The 24,678-nt window shown below is 38.0% G+C and overlaps 1 non-coding gene across 1 annotated transcript; it reads left to right on the top strand.

The window, feature by feature from the left end:
• The first annotated feature begins 3,247 nt into the window (after positions 1 to 3,247).
• LOC115032488 (small nucleolar RNA SNORA17) lies at positions 3,248 to 3,380 on the top strand. Its single transcript, XR_003838160.1, has one exon. It is a non-coding gene; the product is annotated as a small nucleolar RNA SNORA17 (small nucleolar RNA).
• Positions 3,381 to 24,678: the final 21,298 nt, after the last annotated feature.

Raw genomic sequence — 24,678 nt, 5'->3', positions numbered from 1 at the left:
GTCTCTCTTTGACATTTTTCATTTCACTCTATTCTTTAGTCTTTTTCAATTATTTTCTAAACAGTTTATAACACTTTACTAATTTTAATAAATGTACTCCAAAGCACTTCTCTGATAAGTTCTTAATTCATACATTTGCTACTTTATTAACATAAAATTTCCTTTAATGTTGTAAAATGTATTGTGATTGTTCACAATATCAAATGTATCTGCAGCTCAGCTCGAAGACATGGGCACAGGGGAGAAAACGTCTGGAACAGAAGAACAATGGCTTGTGCTGTAAGATCAGGAATCCAAAAATCGGACCTCACAAAATTGCAAAGTTTCTATAAGGCAAAGGACACTGTCAATAAGACAAAAACACAATAAATAGATTGGGAAAAGATCTTTACCAATCATAAATCTGATAGGAGGCTAATATATACAAAGAACTCAAGAAGTTGAAATTCAAGAAACCAAATAACCCTATTAAAAATGAGGTACAGAACTAAACAAAGAATTCTCAACTGAGGAATGCCGAATGGCTGAGAAGCACCTAAAAAAGTTCAACATCCTTAATCATGAGGGAAATGCAAATCAAAACAACCCTGAGATTCCACCTCACACCAGTCAAAATGGCTAAGATCAAAAATCAGGTGACAGCAGATGCTGGCGAGGATGTGGAGAAAGAGGAACACTCCTCCATTGTTGGTGGGATTCCAAGTTTGTACAACTTCTCTGGAAATCAGTCTGGCAGTTCCTCAGAAAATTGCACATAGTACTACTGGAAGATCCAGCAATACCATTCCTGGGCATATACTCAAAAGATGCTCCAACTTGAAATAAGGACACATGTTACACTATGTTCATAGTAGCCTTATTTATAATAGCCAGCAGCTGGAAATAATCCAGATGCCCTTCAACAGAGGAAAGGACACAAAATCTGGTACATTTACACAATGGAGTACTACATAGCTATTAAAAACAATGAATTTATGAAATTCTTAGACAAATGAATGGATCTGAAGTATATCATCCTAAGTGACATAACCCAATCACAAAAGTACACACATGATATACACTCACTGCTAAGTGGATATTAGCCCAGAAACTTAGACTACCCAAGATACAATTTGTCAAACATATGAAACACAAGAAGAAGGAAGACCAAAGTGTGGTTACTTTGATCCTTCTTAGAATGGGAAACAAAATACCTATGAAAGTAGTTATGAAAGGAAATAAAACTTGAGACCTGTGATTCATGTAATTTATGTCAAATAGCCCAAAGAGTTGTTTGTGAGCTTTAAAACCTGGGGCTGAGAACATAGCAGAACAGGCCAGGACATGCCCAGACAGGCCCATCGTTACATGTCCTGACTTGCCTGGTGCCTCCCTATCTCCCACCCTTCTGACAGTCTGTTGATGTTTAAATGGACCAATCATGTGAAACCTCGCCAATTCCTCCCCCAGCCCCAACCCTTTTCTATAAAAGCCCCTAGCTTCCAAGCCTCAGGGTCGAATCCACTGTCTCCTGCCTGCGTGAGATACGGTTCAACCCGGAGCTCTGCCATTATGGCTTCACCATGTGGTCGACACCTCTGTCTCCTCCGGGGAGATATGTGTCGGCCCGGAGCTCCGACATTAAACTACCTCGTGTTCTTACATCAAGTTGGCCGTCTGTTCGTGATTCTTGGGTGCTCGCAGAATCGAGAATTGAGTGGGGGTTTCCCCACTAAGTTCTTTCAGTTAAAGAGACAAAGTTAGGATCTAAGACGGAAGGAAAGACCATCCAGAGACTGCCCCATGGGAAAAAAAAAAAAAAAAAACACGAAACCTGGACACTATTGTGGATGCCAACAAGAGCTTTCTGACAGGAGCCTGATAAAGCTGTCTCTTGAGAGGCTCTGCCAATGCCTGACAAATACAGAAGTGGATGCTCACAGCTATCCACTGGACAAAGCATAGGGTCCTCAATGAAGGAGCTAGAGAAAGTACCCAAGGAGCTGAAGGGGTTTGCAGCCTCCTACTAGGAACAACAATATGAACTAAGCAATACCCCCAGAGCTCCCAGGAACTAAACCATCAATCAAAGAAAACACATGGTGGGACTCATAGCTCTAGCTGCATATGTAGCAGAGGATGGCATAGTTGGTCATCACTGGTAGGAAAGGCCCTAGGTCCTGTGAAGGTTCTATGCTCTAGTAATGGGGAATGCCAGGGTCAGGAAGCAGAAGTGGGTATGTCCGTTAACAGGGGGAGAGGGTAGGAGGTAGTGGATTTTCAGGGTGGAAATTAGGAAAGGGGATTGCATTTGAAATTTAAATAAAGAAATCATGTAATAAAAAAAAGACTCTTGCTTTTTCTGGGGTGTAGTTAAACACTGTGCCACCTCTTCAGTTCCATGACTTCATTTTTGTGAACCATATGTTACTGTATTATGATCCCTTCATTTGCATCTAGTCTACAAGTATACTTTCAATGAAGTGAGGGCACTGTGAATTAACTAAGAGAGAGACAAGAGCTCCTGCTTGCCAGTTATCCAGGATCTTCACTGGGTATCACTTCTCCTCAGGTAGTGGATTTGTGTCTATAACTTATTCCAGTCTAAGCACAAAAAATAATCTGCATGCACCAATTCAAAATGTATTTCCCATGAGGAACTCTTTTACACTTCACTCAGCTGTCTGCTCATTGTGGTAGGTACTTTCATTCTCTGCTTCTTTCTGCCATCTGGCCCTCCAGGGCATCTACATTCCTGCTTTTACAGAGTTCTGTGCTTCTTGCTAGGATAATAAATGGTAAGTAAATTCATATCACTGCTTAAGTACACATTATTGATTTTCAGTAAGACAGTCTTTTCAACATGCTTTTTATACATTTTGAGGTTTTTTTTTTTTTTTTTTTTTTTGGTTTTTCTCTAAATGCCTTTTAAGAACTTGCTCATTGGTGTGGTTTTACTTTCCATCGTTATTTAAGACTTTCAGTCTTCTTCCATGGTCTCTAAACAATACATTCTGAATTAACATATTGTGAGTTATATTTGCTGTTCTGTGACACTTCAATTAATTTTTCCCATTTTGCACAAAATGGAGAAAAGTCTTGTCCTGATTTCATTCCTGTTACATTGATGAACACCCTAAAAGAAGAATATTCAGCTCATACTTCTGCATTATTGTCTCTCATTTGGGGAAGTCAAGGAAAGAACATAAAGCATCACATCCTGTATACATGTAATGATATATAACTACCACATTCAGATGTTAAATAAACTGCCCCAGAGGCATTCCAAGTGTGGATGCTGTCTCTCATATTTGCCAATAAGTGGAAGAGAGGAGAAAGGCTACATCCACTTCAATGTTCTGCCCTATGAACAACTCATTCGTTATTAGTAGTCTTACACTCCCTGATAAAAAGCAATCCTGAGATAACCAACAATCTAGAGCCAGGGGCCTGCACAGGGAGCTAACCGGAGACAAGTATGTCTGCTGCCACACAGATCTGGGACAGGATCCTAGTGCAGGGTTTGAGCCAGAGGCTAGAGGTCATAGAATATATATCAGTAGGCCATAGGTAGAAGTGAGCCCAGGAAAAACTACCTTTGCATAGGTACACATGGGCAGACCTGGTAAGAGAAGAGCCTACAGGACTAAAAGAGCAGACCACACCTGAGATGACTGCTGCCTAGTGTAATAATGCATAGCACTCCTGAGATGACCCCAGACACACAGAGAACCAGGTTTCTGAAAGATGAAAAAGTAGGTGGTAGAGACATAGAAGAACAAGAGAAGAAGAAGTACATGGGCAAAATGAATAGATGCAGAACTGAAGGTCATGATGAACAGCCTGCTGTAAGTAGTCAGTAATGTGACCTGAGATCATGGTGGAGTCCTGGCCTGTGCTGCAAATTGGGGCCACATCTGAGTCAGTGGCCATACAGCAGCAGGGATTTGTTATAGCCAAAGACCAGGTGGAGATCCCTCATCTGGTCTGTTCCTTGGGTGCAAGTTGATATCTGAGGATGTGCAGAATTGATCCCAACCCACAAGTTGACATGGATAAAGAGAGATGTTTCCTCCTTTTGCCACTTACCACCTATGTCAGGAAGGAGAGGTGGCCCTGCTCCTCACCTTCTGCAGAACCCAAAAGAGTGTGTCCTTTCCCTTACCTTAGCAGCACAGTGGAGCTGTCCCTGCATGTGGTGGCTGCAGGTGAGCTGATTCCCAGATTGTAATCATGGGTGAGTCGGCTGTTTCTCTTGTCTGTTGTTCAGTAGCACTAGTGAGGGGAAATGACATTCTCCACTGTGTCATCCTTTGCCAACTATGGCAGGTGGATGGAGAGCTGTCCCTGGAGTAATGGGAGCGTGAAAACTGTCCATAACCCTTACAGGCTGCAATACTCAGTAGAACAGACCTTGAACCTCCCTTGGGGAGTGGAGCAGAGCTGGCCTTGGCTGAAGAGGTTACCAGTGAACTGGCCCTAAGAATGTGAGAGCAAGAAAGCCAGGGAGCTGTGGAGAAGATTGCAATGGTGATTGCAATCATATATTATATAATATAATTGTAATATTACAAAATTCTTAATGTGATGTTATTAAGATTCAGTAATCTAGTAATTATAATTGAAGAAAATGGAAAATATTGTTCAATATTTGTAATGATTTGTTGTTCTCTAAAGCAATCAGAGAAACCAGTAGATATCTCTTTATGAAATAACCACCTGTTCCCGAGAAGTATGAGCTCCATATGATTATCTAAGCCCATATCCTCAGCTTCTCATACAGACTAATTTCTGAAATTACTATGTATAATCTAGGCCTTAACTATATACATCAGCTACATGCCCCCTACATCTGTTCCTCCATACCTGGCCTACATTGCTGTGCAATTAATTCAGTAATTTTTTTAAAAAAAAAAAAAGCATATAAAGAAAGTTTACTCTCTGAAGAGTAAACATTCTGAGATTGGCTGGGAGGTTGTTTGAAATGGAAAGGAATTACAGCATCATGTGATTCTGGAACCCACAAAGGTATGCATATAACCAACAGGTTCCAGGGTGAGTGAGAAGTAGAACATTGATAGTGACCAGGCACAAAACTAATGTCAGAAGTATATGAGTATTGATCATCTATGCTCTGATCTCAAGGAGCAGTCATGGACATGTTGAGTCTTACACTGTTTATCTAATGAAATTAGTTGGGTTCATGGTCACTTTCTCTCACCTAACTCTACCTTCTCTTTCTATCCAAGGTACATATCAAACATCTAAATTTTAAGATCTAAATCTCAGAAAGACTATGAAGGATTAGTTAAAATGAAGATGTAAACTTTATGTATAGGTTGTGAAATAGAGAAAAAATATCATTAAAATGAACCATAGATTCACATAGGATACACTGAGATAGTATTTGCCAAATAAATGTCTAGGATCTTGGTGTTTTTCAAATTATAACATGATTGTTTTTCAGGAGATGAGCCAGAACATCCAAGGCATCATCCTCATGCTGAGATGAATTTCATGTCACATTCATTTTTAAAATAGCATTTTATTCAGCCTTTTCTTCCACTTACAAAAGGTCCGTTGAATATCCCTTTCTTTTCCACACAGCCCTGCATGCTTAGGCACACCAATGCTAAAAGAAGCATAAACACCTTTTAAAAATCCCCACTTTTCTTTTTGAGACCTAGTATGAACACTTGATCTAAACATTATCAACTAGATGTCATAAATTCATCTGTGTGATCCTATGTACTAGAATCATGGAATGTATAAAGAGGAGGAAGTGAGCTGAACAACACTGACCACTGATTCTTGACTATGGATGCAGTGAGGCAACTAATCCATTGCCTCACATATTCCCAACATGGTTGGCTGGAATCTCAAACTGGAGTCAAATAAACCCTTCATTCTTGGAATAGATTCTATCATGTATCTGGTCACAGCAGTGAGAAACTTTTAAGGTACCATAGAGAGAATCCAAATTTTCAGGACAGAACCTTGACCTGCAAAGCAGGTATTTTTCATAGGATGAAAGAGTTCCATAGGATTCAAGTCAACAGGTTTTATCCCCAGCCTTTAGTATGAAAACTGAAGATGTAAAAAGCCTCCAGTGTCTGAAAGAGATATGAAGGAAGCTTCATATTCACACTAAGTGAAGACTATTAATTTCTTTCTTGTTTATCAGCAGGGAAAGTGTTTTAGAATCCATTAATACGTCTTAAATTAAAGTCTTAGCTATTGGTCTGAACATTGGTTAGCTCTTTAGCCTGATGTCACCATCCCATTCTCTCCCATATTTTCACAACCAGAAACTTTGAGGGATTACTTTGTAGGGAATGGTAATTGTTTCATTTTTCCTTGACCTGAGAATGCTGTGCCTCTAATCCTTATCCTGGAATCTGTACTACCTTTGTCAACAAATAGTGTCACAATAATTCTAATGAGGGACACTAGTGGTAACAGGTTCTATAGAGACCACTTTCTTCCCAGAAAAATGGGAAGGATGAAGCATGACATGCTATCAGTGACAGTACCCTAGAGACCAGAGAATGAGTCTGGAAAGAAAAAAAAAAAAACTACACCCTACTTTTGCTGTGTGCCAATTCCGACCAGCCCACCACATAAGTCCCAGCTTTCCAAGGAATCATTTCTCTACACAGGCCCTATCTTTTCTCCTTTTTTCTATAAATTCTTATTTTTTTCAATTTGTCATTACCTTCTCCCTCCTGGGTATTTTTTTTTTATTTTTTGCTTTTGAATTTAGTTATTTATTTGTCTATTTTACACTCCATATTTTATTCCCCTCCCTTTCCATCCTTCTCCTGTTAGGATCATGATCATGTTGACCAAGCTATTTTATTCTCATGCTAAATTATTTTTATTCATGGATAATCTAAGAATAAATCATTTGTTGGGTTATGGGGGTTCATGACATGAGCTGGAATATAGCTAAGTTCCCCTAAGTTGACCAAGACAAAGCTGGGTGGCTGGGTTTGAGATTTGAAAAAAGTCTATGCCAGGGCAGGCATAGACTTAGGTTGCTTAGAATTTGGGCTCCTTGAGATTTCTTAGCCTGGTATGGCAAATTAATAGCCTGGAAATAGGCTTATACAGAAATAGAAAAGGAAATTTAATTAAAGTTAAATACATAGGAAATAATGCTTATTCAAGTTATATATAAAGAGTGTATATATATATATATATGGAATATATATATATATTGTATATATATATATATGGAGTATATATATATATGGAGTATATATATATATATATATATATATATATATATATATATATATATGGAAATACTAATTGCCACAGGAGGGAGACATTAAATATGCATAGATGTGGAAATAAATTTAAGCCTTGATATCACTATTCAAAATTAATTCTGTAAGAACAAGATAGGGGATAGTGAAGGAGCACTGTCTCATCAGACAATAATAATTGCTTAGATTACTTTAATTGTTTTGAAAATGAATGTGGTTATAAATTTGGTGGTTATAGTGTTAAAAGTACTCTAGGAGAGAGGTCAAAATACAACAGACCTAAAGAGTAAGGAGGCTGCTAATTTAAATAAATCTATTCTTTGGATTATTTTGAGTTGCTTAACAAAGGACATGCTATTTTGGGAAAGAGGTTTTGTATTTGTGTTAATAGGAAAGAAAAAATTCTTTGGATAATTTCCAAAGTAATATGGATCAGATATGATAAGGGAAGGCCCCATGAAGATCTTGGCTCAAGATAGAAAAATAATTTGAGAAGATAAAACAGGACAAGTAAAATGATTTGCTATTTCCTCCACATGGGTACAGCCTTGCAACTGGTTTGGACATAAAAGTGTCTCCAGCCAAAAGTTCAGCTGAAATTAGACAATAAATCTTGTTGGTTATGGAATCCTTAAGATTCATCATGCCTTCCTTCCAATGGCATGAATGAAGATTTATCACAATTGATTATTGATAAAGTTAGTTAACACATGAAAAAGATAGTTGTATTTCACTTCCTCAAACGAGGAGCAAAATTCATCCTTAACCAGTCTGTGCACCTTGCCCAATCTATACTAATATCTTAACAGTACTAAAGGTTTAGCTGTAATGTTTATAATTCAGACATTTGCAGCTCTGACAAGATTCATTCTCAGGGACACAGAAATGACCTGCAATTTCAGCTCTCTGCCTCCTGATGCTGTTTCCAGTGACTTGCTTTCAGAACAACTTCAAGAACATCTGGTTCCCTATGAGCTTGGTTCCCAATTCCCTATGAGCTTGGTTCATCCAACACTTCAGATTAATCCAGTCACAGTCAACGCCTAAACCTTCTAAGCATAAAGAGATTGCATAAGAAATACTAAAGCTAGCTTTCTTAAGTCTAACCACCTTTTCTAATTCTCTTACCAATCCTTACACCTACAAAAAAAAATGTTGCCTCAATTCTTCAGGAAGAAGTTGTAGAGAATCATCATCACAATACCTTGTGTCTGAGTATCTAGTTATGGTTATTTTATAAATAAAAGATATGTTTTCTTTTTAAGTTATAATTTGGAAATGATCATACTTTTGAACAGGTAGAAAATTAAATAGAGAGCTTAGACTTGGAGACTTCTGTCTATCCTTTACTCTTAGACCTTTATTTCCTAAGTAAAAGGAAGGGGGTTGAATAGAAAAAGGGTGATAGAGTTATATTATAAGAAATTAGATGTATGAGATGTATTGCAAAATTTATTCTTAAACAAAGCATTGCACAGCTGTAATATTACATTGGTAGAAATCTTTGTATTTAATACAAAATTGAAGTTATAATTTCTTATATTGGTAGAGGATTTATATATCAATGCAGGTATAAGGTTTTCATTGGTATAATCTTTGTAGATTGGAACAAAATTTGAAATTCATGTTCTTGTTCTTAGATAGGCACTGGACCTATGTAACTTGTTTAAGAATACAAGGCTTTGATCCAATCCTTCAATAGCTACTATTATGAACTGTTTAGGATGATTAAGTAATACAAGTTAAGGGCTAGAATTTAAACTCATGGTTATGTTAGATTCCAATTAAATTAAAATACAGTGTTTTCAATATTATTCAAATAGAAATAGCTGTAAGGAGTCAAGGTTTACGAATTCAGAAAACTTTACATAGGTAATCTTCAAAAGCATCAGAAAATCCAGATAATATGGAATTTATAATCTTTTCATTATTATTACATTTTGACTAAGAGATATGTCTGCTCCTGACATGTACCTGACATGTCCTGACAGGACATGTACTCCTGACTTTACAGTTCATTAACATAGTGGGCATCATAACCTCCATATACAGTTGCTCTAATAGTGGCAATGTAGCCACTGGATTGCCCTTATTTATCAAAAAAAAATACAGTCCAAGAGAAGACACAAGATGCAGTATAGTTGACATCATAAGTCTGACAAGACAGACTAAGACAAGTCCTTCATAATTCCTGTTTCACTTAAAGTGTCAGATGATTCTGGCCAGTAGGCTGAAGGCAGATTATCCAATGTTATGAATAATAGGGAACTGTCCAGGTAGTCAGCTCTCTCTGAAAATAATTTAAGTTTTCAAGATGTATTTTTGTGTTTTCTGTATATTCAGGTAATGTTTAATTTGTTCTCTGATCTCTGATGAGGCTGAAGATTAATTTTCATCTCAGAATCAAACTTAAGTTGTTAACATTGAGGAAGATGATGTATATTTGAAAGGATGCTTTGTAACCTAAGTTACAATAGATAATAGAGTAATGTACCTAAATTGACAAAACTTATAGACTGGATGTTATTATTATATAGCATACCGTATAGTTTACAAACAGTTATAACTATTTAAAGACCTTTTTAAATGACAAAAAGGGAAATGTTGTTGACTTTGTCTAAGGGTTTCACTTTGTTATCAGGGTTCCCAAAATTGCATGAGAATTCACTATGTAAGATGCGAAGAGTCCCTGCTCCTAGTTGGTTCTGATTAGTAAATAAAGTTGCCTTCATCCAATAGCTGAGTAGGGAGACAGAGGTGTTACACTAGGATTCAAGGGCAAGGGGGTTAAAAAAAGACACAACCTCTGTGTAGGAGAAGAAGGAGAAGGTCCAGGCCTGAGAAGTGTAGGACAGAGAAACTGTCAACCTGTAAGAGTGGGGGATTATGGCCCAGGAGGGCTGCAGGCATAGGTCAGGGGTATCCAGAATGGAATATAGGGTTTAGTAAGTAATAATTACGGAATATTAGAGGGGAGAATGTGCTAGCCATGTGGAGGATTGCAATGGCCCAGATATTGAGCTCTTTAAGACACATTTAAATATAAGACTGTGTGTTTGTATGTTTTTTTTTTTCATTTGGGAATCCAGAACATTGGGCACATAGTAAAGAACTTTGGCTGACACTGCTGGGGTGATTTTAGTAGTGTTAGTTGCCTAACGCAACAACCCACTATTAGTATACTTTAAGGATAATATTGTTCAAAACAGTAGCATAAAGATAATGTACATTGTGAAGCCAGCAGCCAACAGAATAAAGGAACCAGTTTTCTCAAGGTCCTCTCTTTTTGCTAGACTGTGCTATTTTCCTTGTAGTTTCTGATTGAGTAAGGGCAAACAGGGATGAAGGAGCAGTGAGTATCCTGATGTGCTCTGGACAACTGGCCACATTCTTTCTGACTCAGTGTTGATGTTTCTCTATTTATGCGGATGATGCATATGTGACATTGTGTATGCTTTTGTTTTAGAGTTTAGGTACTTACACATCATGGTGTGTGAAGGGTGGAGTCCAGCCTCAATTGTCAAGCCCTTCCTCCCACTTTATTTAAAAAGGGATATCATTTCAATCTAGTGTAGCTGGACCCAAAGCTTACAGAAAATCTGCTGAATTTGATTTCAATCTCACTCTAAGAGTGTTGGTATTACAGTGGCATGTTGCCAAGATTGTTCTCCCTATGAATCTAATCTTAAGTCTTCATGTTTATATAACAAGCATTTAACCCCTGGGCCATGTTCTCTATAGTTCATCTTATGCTTTCATTATTTTGTATCTCCTTTTTCTCTAACTGTAAGGCCCCAAATCTCTTCTCTGATATTTCCTTCTTCTCCCTTCAAAAGAAAACATTTCCCTTTGAAGTGAATAGCCACTTTCAGCAGAAGGAGAAGAAATGACCCAGGAGAGAATTACAATTTGATTTTGTGCTGTGATTTCATTATATAAACACTGAAGCAACTTCTGTATGTCTGAATGAGGAAGAAAATGAGGGAAACTTGTGAGACCCTTGTGAACCTTATTTGATTTGGCAGATTCACATATGACATATGGCAATATTGAATGTACTTTAGCAAAATTGAAAATATTATCTTACTAATAAAGGATAAATACAGATAGCAGGAAGACAAGTCTGATAAAAAATGTTTGGTGCCCGGTGTGGTGGTGCATGCCTTTAATCCCAGCACTTGGGAGACAGAGGCAGGTGGATTTCTGAGTTTGAGGCCAGCCTGGTCTACAAAGTGAGTTCCAGGACAGCCAGTGCTACACAGAGAAACCCTGTCTCAAAAAACCAAGAAAGAAAGAAAGAAAGGAAGGAAGGAAGGAAGGAAGGAAGGAAGGAAGGAAGGAAGGAAGAAAGAAAGAAAGAAAGAAAGAAAGAAAGAAAGAAAGAAAGAAAGAAAGAAAGAAAGAAAGAAAGAAAGAAAGAAAGAGGGAAAGAAAATGTTTGGTAATGAATTAAACATGAAATAGGGAATAGGACTTAAACTTTGCTATAGTTGGAGACAGATTAATGATGTGCATGGATATATGCTCTGCATAAATGTCACTAGGAAATGAACTTATAACTATATTTTCAGATGAAATGTGCATCAAAGGTTGGGAAGATGGCTTAATTGGAAAAGTGTTTGACATGAAATTACCTGGAGCAGAATTCAGTCCTAAAATGCTAAAGAAGATTATCCAGGCAATCTCAGTGCTGTGGAGACAGATGTAAGCAATTCCCTTGGGCATGGTGCCCAATCAAAGTAGTCTACCAATTTGATGCTAGTGTCACAAAAACCTGTCTTAAAAACCAAGGTGAAAAAAAAAACTGAGAAGTAACACCCACAATAGACCTCTGTTCATTACAAATTTACACACTTCCATAAAAAATACATATATATGAGCATCCACAATAATAGCTATACATATAAAACATTTCTATCTATGAATGGGTATATAAAATTAATATTTATGTTGATTATCTAAATATTTGTGAATAGTTTTTTGGCAAATTTATTTATGAATGGCTATTTTGGTTATATTTTATAAATGTAAGTATAGAAATACAGATAGTTCAGGTCAATTATCTGCTTCTAAACAACATGTTAAATTATACATGATAATTATATGAATGTAAAGATAGCACACATGCAGAAAATCAACAGAATTTATTTCTTGTACAAACTGCTTTCAATATTTGGTTCTGTTTCAGCAAAGATAGCCTCCTCTATGAACTTGATAAATCTGCCAAATCTCAGATACATGAGGACCTACTGCATTTTAATTCCCAAGATTCTGCAAGTTGGGCAGTAACAATCCTTGTGTGTGATTCTGATTTACACAGGACCATGAATATGACTCTCATAGTCAATACATAAGAAACAGATTTGTAGTTGTTTTATATAGAGAAATATACACATACACCAAATGCTACCATGTTGGATTCATAGTGAAAATAACTATGAATACAGTTTAACTGCTCATAATGTTGGGCACGTTAAGAAATTGGGGATTACCTTCCTTGATAAGTTGAGAGAATTAATTCACACACCTCTTCCCAGAATAGTATAGAACTAGACAGTGGCTGAAGAACACTGAATTAAATAGATCAAAAAGGGAGCGAGGTGCCAAGCAGGGCATCCTAGGAAGTCCAATAGGAATTGGACACAAGCACCCCTTCTATTTATAAACAAATATATTCACATCAGCCCAGTCACAATACCTTTGACTTAGAAAAATATCTGTCTGAAAGATATACTGGGGCAATGGTGTCCCATATTTATGGGAGTGGCCAATCAATTACTGGTCTAATTTGAAGTCCATCCTACAAGAGGTTGTCCATCCCCAACTCTGCCTGAAACTGGAACCTGTATAGGACAGAGACCTAGGTTGAACCTAATAAGACTGTTAAGAAATTATGGAAAGGAGATGCTTTCTAATGATAGTTTGCTTTTCTGTTATACTCATAAATTGGTACTTAGTCCAATTGTTATCAGAGGAGAATCATCCAGCAATGATGTCAGCAGATACAGAAATTCACAAACACTAGGAAGGATTGTAGGATCCAGAGGGTTCAATAACACTTGGAAACAAGGCTTAGAAAACCAACTAAGCAGGGTTCATAGTGGCTCCCAGAGAAAGAAACTGAAGTGGAGTCTGCATTAGGCCCTTTGCATGTGCATTATGATTATTTAACTTTGGGTTTTGTAGAACATTTAACAGTGAAAATAGGTGTGAATTTGACTCTTATGCATAATTTTAGGACCTCTTTCCTCCAATTGGTTGTCTCCTCCCTCCATTATATGAGAGTTTGTGCCTATGCTCACTGAATATTCTTATGCTATATTTGGTTGATATTCCTGGGAAATCTGTTCATTTTGAAGGGAAATGGTGAAGGGAGGAGTTGGGGGAAGGGCCTTGGAAGAGAAGATGGAGGAGAAAGTGCTGCTGGGAAGGATTGTATGAGAGAAGAATTTTTTTAAAAAAATGTATTTGTATTTCTGTGTGTGTGTATGTGTGTGTGTGTGTGTGTGTGTGTGTGTGTGTGTTTATGTGTGTGTGCTTGAAGGTATTCTGTGCATATACAGGTATTATCAGAGGCATGAAGAGAGCAGAAGATACCCAGGAGCCACAATTATCATTTTAAAACATCAAACACAGATCTTAGAATCTGAACTTGTCTCCTTTGCAAGAGCAGAAAGTACACTTAATATTCTGAGCCATTTCTCTTAGATGGTGCTTGTTTGAGAACTTGGAATTCAGGGACAAGAGAATCCACTGACGCTTTGTGTCTGATGTGTCCTTAAAATAGCATCTTTTTAACTAAAAATAGCTGCTGTTGCACTTTAATCAACCCATGCTAATATTCTGCCTCCTTAGTGTGGTTTATATTCCATTCTGTACTTTCTTTAGGATGAAGAGAAAACCCTATAAATAGTCATGTGACTACAGTTTTGTATGTGCTTTACTTGTGTAAATATATTGTTTTACTTATGCAAATACATTTTCATGTGATTCTACAAGTCATGGAAAGAAAATGGCCTAAGGGGATCCAAAGTGTATAAGGTGCAACATGTTCGTATATTCTTGTACTACTTCATGTCTGTCTATGCAAGTCTTTTAATCAAATATTATTAGGCATTCTAATTGCATATTGACCAATAAGGTAACATAGAGCTTTCTTACAAAGAAGGTAGAGATTCATCTCCCTTTTCTGTTGTGAGCCAGCCAGTGGCTCACATGGACAGGGTACACTTGAGTGGCAGGCTCAAGCTGAAAGAGAGGTGAATTAGGTGGTCAAGAGAAAAATGGAGCTAAATCATGGTTCCTGATCAAAGCTGAATGTTTAATGGCAAATGCTCTTATAAAGGTGGTGATGGGGGAGGCCCATTCCCACCAATTCATCCTTGTAGCCTGGAACCAGCTGCAGGTGAGGACATGCAGGATAGGGTGTAGTCTCCAGAATAGCTCAGAGGCCTCCCAGCAGGTAGCAGTATCTTGAAGGGGAACAGTGGTAGTGGCTGAACAATAGAGTGATGTAAGGAGGAAGGCTCCACCCTAGGTAATCTCCTTAGTGGCAGCTAGGTCAAGGTCTGTCTCAGCCTGCTTCAGGTTGGGGGGGAGGTTACACTGTTCTGATAACTTTCTTTCTTTCTTTCTTTCTTTCTTTCTTTCTTTCTTTCTTTCTTTCTTTCTTTCTTTTCTCTCTCTCTCTTTCTCTCTCTCTCTCCCTTCCTTCCTTCTTTCCTTTCCTTTCTTCCCTTCCTTCCCTTCTTTATATATATATATATATATATATATATATATATATATATATATACCATAAAATTCAGCCTAGTTTCTGGTTGAGCTAGATTTGAAACCCTGGTGATCCTGCAAGTGACCCTGCAAGAGATGATAGGCATTTTGCTACGCTCCAGACACCACACACCAGACACAAGGCAGCAAGTCTCCATAATTTTGTGGTCATTAGTCATGTAAGAGAAATGCCCCAAGCCCCTCCACAGGTAGAGGACGTGACCATAGATTATGTAGCCTCAAGACAGATCTCCATTTTAACGAAGTACCTAAAGTTCTAAAGGGCTTACCCAATAAGCTCCCCTTCCTAGATACTCCTCCCTGAAACAGTTATTTATCCTCAGGCCTGCTCTGAGAAAGTGGGGCACAGTTTAACTCATCACAACTCTCTGCCATGATAATAAATGCTTTAAAACCATGGACTGTCTCTTTTCTTCTTGATTTGCCATGGGGAGCAATGGAACAGACCTTTGTCTAAAGAGCCACATCTAGTGTCCCACAGAAGACCTCTCACTGCTCCCAGCCATGGCCTCTACCAAGCCAACCTGCCCAATGAGCAAGTCAAGGACTCTCATGCCCTTAGAACCCAGCTGGAGCTTGCTCCCCTCTTTTCCCCTTTGGCCTTGGGCTAGATCCATCTTGCAGCCCCCAACTCCACATTCAGCACTTCTGTAGCATGCAGCTGGGTATGGGGTGCCCAAGAGTCTGAGAACCTGGTGTCTCCAACTTTTGTGCAGGTCAGGAGATACCTAAGCTGTCTCCAGCAGTCTCTCTCTAGGATTTCAAACTCTGTTCCCCATCCACAGCTTCTCATAGCCTGACACTGCCCCGTGCCAGCCTGAGGAAAGCACATTCAAAACTTCCTGTGTCCTGCCTCCCCAAGAGGCCTGAGTCCTGGGGCAGACAAGGGATTATATATTCATTCCTGGGTTTTCTGTTAACGACTTTAAAATAGTGAAAGATTTTACCCTAGTTCAATAGTTAGTAATGAATCAAAATTCTGGAAATCTAAGTCAGCCAAAGTTTACATATTATCTGAAGTTTGAACCTTGCAGTTTACTTCCTCTGGTAAGGTGAACATTTGCTTACAACTATCCAAGCAGCTTCTTGGACCATTGCTCTCATAACATTACATTGTCTCTAAACTGAAAAGTCTTACTTTCACAGAAAGAGTGAAGCCTAGAGTCTCTTCTTTAGTCAGCCTAATGTAGACTCTTAGATAAATTCTTTTCAAGTTTTTACCATCTGTTCTCCTATAAGATAATTAGTATGAAATTGGTATGATGCTTGACAATTGGGCTACAATGTGTAAAACATGTTGTTCGATAATTTCAGAGACTTGCAAATATTACATGTTATGACAAACTGCATGGCCAAGCTGTCAAACATACCTAGACCAAATGATACAGACTATTGTCCCAGTTACCAATATGTATAGCATGTTACCAACATGTATAGTGTATTACCACAAGAAATGCCATAACAATTATAACCCAGCAGCAAGAATTTCTGTACCCAAACTTACAAAATACACAGTAAAAATAATGCCAGGTACTGGCTAGGGTACTTGTTTTGAATACAGTATGGAGGTTTGAAAGATGCTCTGAGTGGTTCAAGGATAGAACAGAGCATTAAAGTGAAACCTTGTGTAATATTATGGGTCGTTCAAAGCTTTATAAACAACAAATAAATAAATAAGTCTTTCTTAATTATAGATTAACTATAGTATATTGTTACAGTGTAACATATTTCAGTTTTTACCTCCTTGTATTAACATTTGGCTTAAAGTACAAGCATACAGTTGAGGAGACAGCTCAATTGTTCGAGTGTTTGCCTTGCAACAATGAAGTGGAGAAGGTTGACTCCCTAGGGTTCAGTTGCAAGTGTTTACTTGGCAAGCTGAAAGCCAGCACAGACCCAGTTTCAAAAAGAAAATGGAAGATTGACCTTAGCCTGACAAATCAGCAGCCCCGTTCTCTTCCTCTCATTCCTCCCCTTCCTCCCCTTGTTCCTCATTCTCATTCTTTCTCTTCCTCTTCTTTTATCTACTAAGTATAATTATAAATTTATAAATACTTGATTATCTCTGAATTAAGCAGAAAGTGGAGTTCTTTCATTAGCCAAATTGATAGTCAATGTTCCATCATTCATATAATAAACTAAATGCCATCCTTATGTTTAGTGAGAATAATGGAAAGAGGATGCTATGAGCAGTTATCCACACACTGTACCCCACTTTCCTGAGATTTCTGAAGGACAAGAGTAAAATGAGACTCATGGGATATAGCATCAGTGGCCTAGGTTCAAATTTCTACAGGGTTTCAAACAAGTTGGGCCCTTGAGCAAATGCTTGCTCTTTCATGGAGGTATATAGGAACCCTGCTTGGACTTCTGGTCTACCATATGTGTTCATTCCTTAGGCCTGAGATCCCCTTTCACAGTTATCATTACCATATCATGTTCTGATAAGACCTATAATAACATGAGGTAAATGCTCCTCATAGGTTCATATATTTGGATGGCTGGTTTCCAGTTGGTGAAGATGATGAGGTTTAGGAGGCTTTTTCTTGTTGGAGGGAGTGTGTCACCAGAGGCAAGCTTCAAGCACTTAAAAACACATGTCTTTTGAGACATTCTACTCCAGTAGCTGACTCAGAGAGATGCAGACATCAATAACCAAACAGCAGACGGTGCATGGGGACTCTTATGGAAGAATAAGAGGAGGATTGTGAGCCAAAAGGGAATAGTAACTCCAAAAGAGGACCAACAGAGTCAACTAACCTGGACCCTGTGGTTCTCGGTGACTGAAACACCAACCAAAGACCATATACAGGCTGGACATAGGACTCCTTTCACAGATGTAGCAGATGTGCAGCGTCTATATGTGCAGTCTATATGTGGATCTGAAACAACTGGAGTGGGAGATATCTCAAAAGCTGTTTCCTGAGTGTGGGATATTCTCTTCAAGTTTGACTGATTTGTCTGGGCTCTGTGGAAGATAATGTGGTAGCCTCACAGAGACTTGATGTACCAGCATAGTAGAATACTTGGGGGGGGCTCACTTTCTCAAAGGAGAAATGGATGAGGAAGGGGAGATGGATTGTTGGAGGGGATGGCTAGAAATGGGGCAGTGAGAAGAATGTAAAGTAAATAAGAGAAAAAAAAAACTAATCACGTTTTTTATCATCATGAGTCTGTACAATATTTTTATAGTATAAAAATAAAAATCTGTTTTCTAGGAAAAAAGAAAGAAAGAAAAAAATTGAGAGTGAATCTGAAGAGATGCTTCATCAGTTGGGGGCACATACTACCCTTACAAAGGAGTAGAGCTTGGTGGCTCCCAAAACCTATGTTAAGTGGCTCACTGCTACCTATCACTTCACCTCCAGAGGACTCAATGCTCTCTTGTTAGCACTGAGGGCACTATGGTCATTTTCACAAATCCATATTCAAGAACATACATAAACATATAATTAAAAAAATAAAAATAACAAAACTCAGGAGGAAGAGGCAAGAGAATCCTTTTAATTCACAGCTAACCTGATCTATAAAGGGAATTCGGAGACAGCCAGTAATACATAGTAAGACTACTTCTCAAAAGAATAATAATGAGGAGAAATGGAGGAGGAGGAGGAAGAGGAGGAGGAGGAGGAGGAAGAAAAGGTGAAGGAGGAGGAAGAGGAAGATGAGGAGGATAAATAAAAATGAAAACTTTGAATTAATCTTTTAAAGTAATCAGAAAAAATGACAAGATTAACAACCTAGCCCCTTAGAACAGGATGCTGATATAAAATAGAGTTAAATTTCAGATTCAAGTAAGTAATGCTTATGTTACAAATAATCCTACTTTATGTCTTGCCTGAAGCATCTATTTACTATAAAAAAGAATATTTTATTACTACCTTGAAACTCATTACAATTAGATTCATGCATTTTTATGCACTAAATCTCCCAGCTTCATACTAGTGGCAGTATAAAGGATGAAATGGAGAAGAAATACCAATTTTAATAGCTGAATAGTATTCTATTCAGTTGATATACCACATTTTCTTTATCCATTCTTCAGATGAGGGACATCTAGGCTTCCAATTGCTGATTATAATGAATAAAAGTGCTATGAAGATCATTGAACAAATGTCCTTGTAGTATAGTGGGTATCTTTTTCCAGTAGTGGTACAACTGGGTATTGTAGTATTATGTCAGTATTTCACAGCATTCCAGTCCATCTTCTGGCTATTACATTCTTTTTAAAACCTTTTCTGGCATACTCTCTGAGCATTAATTAAAGAGGTTCATATAGATGTTTGCTCTACAGACGAGCATTCACAATCGTTTATTATCAGCTTGTGTTCTGTTATAATCTTTTATTAGTGGAATACTGCTCTGTGCCTATAATTGTTGTACAGTATAGGAATTGCCAGCCATGGCTAGTAGGAAATATTTATCATCCCAATGTGCCAGGCAGACTAGATTAAAATTTTGCAATCATGAAATAATGAAGCACAGGTACAAAGTACAGACATGAACAAGTAAAATGTGGATGTTATTCTATTTTAAGAAGTGTAGTTTTATTCTGTTCTACTGAGGAAAAAATATTATATGCAGAAGTTTTAAGAGAGGTTAAATGTAAAAATGAAAGATTTGTGAATATCAAAGTAGAATAACTTGGCTAGGAATGTTAAAAAAAAGTGGAAGAAATGCATTTCTGATTCAAAGGAAAATTGATGGGGGAAGCTGAGGTGTATTCTGAACTAGATATGTGCAGGGCTCAGGAGATAATTTCTCTCAGGAACCTGCTTGCCTTGGAAGCAGGATTCCCTGAGTATATTGCTCAAAATCTATGGAAAAGCAACAATATATGGCAGTGTGGAAATTAAAAGCCCAACATTTGAGAATTGGAGAGGGATAGATGGGACTTGCTTGACTGCTGGGCACATTCCAGTTCTACAAAAAAACTGTCTCTAAACAACAAAAACAAAAACAAATTAAGTAATTTCTGAAACAAAGGATCCATGGTGACCCTCTGGCACGTGAGCATACACACACACACACACATCTTTATTTTGAGGAGAATATGAAGGTGACATATTCATTTTTCTAAAGAGCATTTCTAAGAAAAATAGGAAAGGAAAACTATCCCTGATTTTTTTGTTTCAGGAGATGAGATAAAGTAATCCTTTTTTGAATTTAATTTTATTTGTAATTCATCTTTTACACTCCATATTTCATTCCCAACCTTTCCCCATCCACCCTCTGACTGTTCCACATGACACATCTATTCCCTACCCCACCATGTCTCCATGCTGCACACAGGAGATGCACTGGTCTATTAACTCACAAGGGATGAATATCAGACATAAATGGAAGTGAATTGTTCAGCTGGTGTCATTGGAGGTAGGTCTACCTGGAAGAATCTTTGTCAGCATTCTTTTTGTCTTATTTTGTAGATAAAATAGCATCAGAAGACACAGGATTAATTCATGGCAGATATATTGATAGCAAGAAGGAGATAATAAAAACACTGAAAAAGGGGGATTGTACTGTTCTATGCACATATAGAACACATTATGTTCTATGCTATACATGCTTGATTTTATGGAAAGGAAAGGATTTATAACCAGTCAAATTTGGAATCACAGCCATTCGGTATTCCTCAGGTGAGAATTTTTGTTTAGCTCTGAGCCACATTTTTTAATGGGGTTATTTAATTTTCTGGAGTCCACCTTCTTGAGTTCTTTATATATATTGGATATTAGTCCCCTATCTGATTTAAGATAGGTAAAGATCCTTTCCCAATCTGTTGGTGGCCTTTTTGTCTTATTGACGGTGTCTTTTGCCTTGCAGAAGCTTTGCAGTTTCCTGAGGTCCCATTTGTCAATCCTTGATCTTACAGCACAAGCCATTGCTGTTCTATTCAGGAATTTTCCCCCTGTGCCCATATTTTCGAGGCTTTTCCCCACTTTCTCCTCTATAAGTTTCAGTGTCTCTGGTTTTATGTGAAGTTCCTTGATCCACTTAGATTTGACCTTAGTACAAGGAGATAGGAATGGACCGATTCACATTCTTCTACATGATAACAACCAGTTGTGCCAGCACCATTTGTTGAAAATGCAGTATTTCTGTGACTGGATGGTTTTAGCTCCCTTGTCAAAGATCAAGTGACCATAGGTATGTGGGTTCATTTTTGGGTCTTCAATTCTATTCCATTGGTCTACATGTCTGTCACTATACCAGGACCATGCAGTTTTTATCACAATTGCTTTGTAGTAGAGCTTTAGGTCAGGCATGGTGATTCCACCAGAGGTACTTTTATCCTTGAGAAGAGATTTTGCTATCCTAAGTTTTTTGTTATTCCAGATGAATTTGGAGATTGCTCTTTCTAATTCGTTGAAGAATTGAGTTGGAATTTTGATGGGGATTGCATTGAATCTGTAGATTGCTTTTGGCAAGATAGTCATTTTTACAATGTTGATCCTGCCAATCCATGAGCATGGGAGATCTTTCCATCTTCTGAGATCTTCTTTAATTTCTTTCTTCAGAGAGTTGAAGTTTTTATCATAGAGATCTTTCACTTCCTTAGTTAGAGTCACGCCAAGATATTTTATATTTGTGTCTATTGAAAAGGGTGTTGTTTCCCTAATTTCTTTCTCAGCCTGTTTATTCTTTGTGTAGAGAAAGGCAATTAACTTGTTTGAGTTAATTTTATATGCAGCTACTTCACCGAAGCTGTTTATCAGGTTTAGGAGTTCTCTGGTGGAATTTTGAATGTCACTTATATATACTATCATATCATTTGCAAAAAGTGATATTTTGATTTCATCTCTTCCCATTTGTATCCCCTTGATCTCCTTTTTTTGTCAAATTGCTCTGGCTAGGACTTCAAGTACTATGTTGAATAGGTAGTGAGAAAGTGGGCAGCCTTGTCTAGTCCCTGATTTTAGTGGGATTGCTTCAAACTTCTCTCCATTTACTTTGATGTTGGCTACTGGTTTGCTGTAGATTGCTTTTATCATGTTTAGGAATGGGCCTTGAATTCCTGATCTTTCCAAGACTTTTATCATCCTTAATCATCAGAGAAATGCAAATCAAAACAACCCTGAGATTCCATCTCATACCAGTCAGAATGGCTAAGATCAAAAATTCAGGTGACAGCAGATGCTGGCGAGGATGTGGAGAAAGAGGAACACGCCTCCAGTTTTGGTGGGATTGCAAGCTTGTACAACCACTCTGGAAATCAGTCTGATGGATCCTCAGAAAATTGGACATAGTACTACTGGAGGAACCCGCAATACCTCTCTTGGGCATGTATCCAGAAGATGTTCCAACCGGTAAGAAGGACACATGCTCCACTATGTTCATAGCAGCCTTATTTATAATAGCCAGAAGCTGGAAAGAACCCAGATGCCCCTCAACAGAGGAATGGATACAAAAAATGTGGTACATTTACACAATGGCGTACTACTCAGCTATTAAAAAGAATGAATTTATGAAATTCCTAGGCAAATGGTTGCACCTGGAGGGCATCATCCTGAGTGAGGTAACACAATCACAAAAGAACTCAAATGATATATACTCACTAATAAGTGGATATTAGCCCAGAAACTTAGTATACCCGAGATATAAGAGACAATTTGTAGAACACATGAAACTGAATAAGAACGAAGACCAAAGTGTGGACACTTTGCCCCTTCTTAGAATTGGAAACAATCACCCATGGAAGGAGTTACAGAGACAAAGTTTGGAGCTGAGACAAAAGGATGAAACATCTAGAGACTGCCATATCCAGGGATCCATCCCATAATTAGCCTCCAAATGATGACACCATTGCATACACTAGCAAGATTTTGCTGAAAGGACCCTGATATAGCTGTCTCTTGTGAGACTAGGCTGGGGCCTAGGAAACACAGAAGTGGATGCTCACAGTCAGCTATTGGATGGATCACAGAGCCCCCAATGGAGGAGCTAGAGAAAGTATCCAAGGAGCTATAGAGATCTGCAACCCTGTAAGTGTAACAACATTATGAATTAACCAGTACCCCGGAGCTCTTGACTCTAGCTGCATATGTATCAAAAGATGGTCTAGTAGGCCATCACTGGAACGAGAGGCCCATTGGACATGCAAACTTTATATGCCGCAGTACAGGGGAACGCCAGGGCCAAAAATGGGAATGGGTGGGTAGGGAAGTGTGGGGGAGGGTATGGGGCACTTTTGGGATAGCATTGGAAATGTAATTGAGGAAAATATGTAATAAAAAAATTTAAAAAAATGGAATCACAAATCTAATAACAGTCACAAAAATGTGAATTTTTTTATTCATGTCGTCAATGTATCCCACAATTGTTTCTTGAGTTCCTAAAGTTTGAAGTTCTGTGGTTACTTGTCAAAAATACATCTGAAAATGTCTACAAGGGAAATTTTAGACTGATCTAATTCAAGTGCAAAGAAACATCTTAAATGATGGCTGTATCAGATCATGGTCTGTGTCCCAGACAGAATGAAAATGAAAAGTGAAGTTGAGGCCCAGCATCCATGTCCTTCTACTTCCTGACTTTGAACATGATGTAATCAGCTGTCTTGCACTCCTGCTGCCAATCTTTTTGACCCATTACAGAGTGTGCCACCAAACTTTACCAAAATTTGTTTTACTGGCTAATTTTGTGCTTGACACAATCTGGAGTTATCACAGAGAAAGGAGATTCTGGTGAGGAAATTCCTCCATAAGATTCAACCATAAGCCATTTTCTCAATTAGTGATCAAGGATGGGAGGATGTATTGTAGGTGCTGCTATCCCTGGGCTGGTAGTCTTGGGTTCTATAAGAAAGCAAGCTGAGCAAGGCAGGGGAAACAAGCCAGTAAGTAACATCCCTCCATGGCCTCTGCATCAGCTCCTGCTTCCTGACCTGCTTGAGTTCCAGTCCTGACTTGTTTGGTGGTTAACAGCAATGTGGAAGTATAAGTTGAATAAACTCTTTCCTCCCCAACTTGTTTCTTGGTCATGATGTCTGTTCAGGAATAGAAGTTGTGACTAAGACATTCACTTTTATTTCCTTGCTTTTGTCAGAATTTTTTCAGTGAAGAAAAAGTAATGGGCACATTATTTAATGTAATACCAAGGATGTCAGAGAAGACATATGTTTAATAAAAATATGAATGTACAGTTACCATGGTACTAATGGTAAACTATCTTTAAAATAGGAGAAAAATCAGTCTTCTGTAAACACAAATGAGGTAAGAAGTTTTGGCTTCCATCACAGTAATCTTCAGTTTCATTATAGATGAGAGTGTATAGAGTCTATAGGCTTTTCTAACTGAGCTCCTTCTGTGTTGATGCTTTTACCGCTGCTCAGTGTATACAGAGAAAGACTCACAGAACTGTGGCTAACATGAAACTATGGCTAACAAGGCTGCACTAACATGAAAAATAAAAGGAAATGATCTAGCAAAAGAAGGTGTTTGGTGTCCCCTTTGGCTTACATTGCAGAGCTTATATTATGGGGGAAGGGGTCACTAAGAGGAAGGCTATTAATTTTCTAGATCCCTGTGCTGAAGCAAAATAAATATTTTATAACTATCAGTGTTATGTAAGATAATTTCAGGTGGTACTATAATTAATTTTCAAACCATGATTTTTGTGTATGTGAATTTGATGTGTG

Source organism: Mus caroli, unplaced genomic scaffold (genome assembly GCF_978045245.1).
Source record: "Mus caroli unplaced genomic scaffold, Mus_caroli_1 scaffold_1, whole genome shotgun sequence".
NCBI lineage: Eukaryota > Metazoa > Chordata > Mammalia > Rodentia > Muridae > Mus > Mus caroli.
This window is presented reverse-complemented; position numbering and strand designations above follow the sequence as displayed.